A 1,882-nucleotide genomic window follows, 5' to 3' on the forward strand; every position below is an offset into this window, starting at 1 on the left:
AGAGTTATAACTATTTTGTTAAGCCTCCGGGCTTCGGAAAAACATGGAGTCGTCACGTGTTTTAAATTATCAATATCCCATGATAAAACAAACGGCGCGGGGCCGCTCGGCTGTTTGTGTTTGTCGGTTTGTTTTTACAAAACCATCAGTTGAGACTCACGGCAGTACTTTGGGGTTATACGTATATATATTTCTGTTTGTCTATTCATAACAATAATTTTATTTATATGTATTAACTAGCTCTACTCGCGACTTCGTCCGAGTGGAATTTAACCTTAGTTTTCTAAAGTAACAGTAGCCTAAGTTATTCCTTATTAAATCAGCTACCTGCTAATAAAAGTGCCGTCAAAATCGGTCCAGCCATTTCAGATATTATCAGATTATTATATCGGAACAAACAGACAGACAAAAATTGTAAAAAAATATATTTTGATATATGTACCGTATTTATATTAATATGCATGTAGTAAAAAACGGTTATTTCAATATACAAACAGACACTCCAATTTTATTTATATGCATAGATGTACGGTATAGGTGATTTTACATGTGTAAATGTATCTATGTATTTATATAAGTTGTCTAGTACCCATAACACCAGCTCTGCTTAGTTTTAGGACTAGATGGCGCTGTGTCAATTGTCCAGGGTTATTATTATTATTATTATAGAAACTATATTATGTATTTTTGTTTATCCCAAATAAATGCCTACAGAATTGTTATTGTATTACAATCTGTTTATAATATAAACAGATTGCAATACATTTTTTGTCTGTTTATCTCGTTTTTTTTACGTCCCCGACGTTATTAACTGTTCAACGATAGTTTTTTTTTATTATGTAATTTTATATATACATACACATTAAATAACTTGTTTATGATAATAATATGTCTTACTAATATGATAAAGTTTGCGAGGATGGCTGGACGGATGTTTGTTACTCTTTCTCGTAAAAACTACTGAACAGATTTTGATGAAATGTTTACAGTAATATAGCTTATATATCAGAATACCACATAGGCTGTACATTTTATTCGGGTGAAGCCGCGGGTAGAGCTAGTACATTCATATTTTATAGTTATGAGTGTAGTTTAAGAGTACCCAAAAAAAATATTTTTAGATAAAAAATTTACCAAACAAAAAAAATACGTAACGAAAATAGAAAAATAAACTTATTTTACATTATAATAATATAAAAAGGTAATAAAAATAATAAAACTGCATACAAAAAGTTTGATAGCAGAGCGTGGTTTCGATCCACGGACCTCTGGGTTATGGGCCCAGCACGCTTCCACTGCGCCACTCTGCTCTATGCAAGGTTTGACGAAATTACGGTTCACTTCCTAAGTAGGTCTGGAATGATTTGAAATTACAATTTTTGTTATCTGCTACCTAAGTACTCATAAATAAGGATAAATATATTTTATTGTTTAATGAATTTAATATGTTTAATCCATAAATACTTCTATGTTATATATATCTAGATAATATTCACTGTTTTGTTAATGATTTAAAGGTTTTAAAATTATATTACGATTGTATATTAAATATTAACTGACTAGTACTCTCTCCCGACTTTGTCCAGGTTGAATAAAATAGGAACTGAAATACCGTATGCATTAAAAAAAATATATTTTAAGCGATTTAAGAAAAAGAGAATGAGGTGGGATGGATATTGTTTGTAATGTGGACTGTTCACCTAATTACTATATGCAGTTTGACCTCCACGCGGTCCCATATATTATACTAAAAAAATAGTGAACTTGATCCCAATTGTAACAATGTCCCATGCCGGGGGGAAAGGTGATTGTTAGTAGTGTGGATTTATGACCCTAGCAATGTACCATGTCAGGTCGACCTCCACGCGGTTCCCCCTGGAAA

General features: G+C 31.7%; 1 non-coding gene across 1 annotated transcript; it reads right to left on the bottom strand.

Annotated features, from left to right (window-relative positions):
- Nucleotides 1-1,238: 1,238 nt before the first annotated feature.
- On the bottom strand, nt 1,239-1,310 carry Trnam-cau (transfer RNA methionine (anticodon CAU)). Its single transcript has one exon. It is a non-coding gene; the product is annotated as a tRNA-Met (tRNA).
- Between the last annotated feature and the right edge of the window lie 572 nt (nt 1,311-1,882).

Source organism: Achroia grisella, unplaced genomic scaffold (assembly GCF_030625045.1).
Source record: "Achroia grisella isolate CSIRO2021 unplaced genomic scaffold, CSIRO_AGI_Agris_v1 utg4142, whole genome shotgun sequence".
Classification (NCBI taxonomy): Eukaryota; Metazoa; Arthropoda; class Insecta; order Lepidoptera; family Pyralidae; genus Achroia; species Achroia grisella.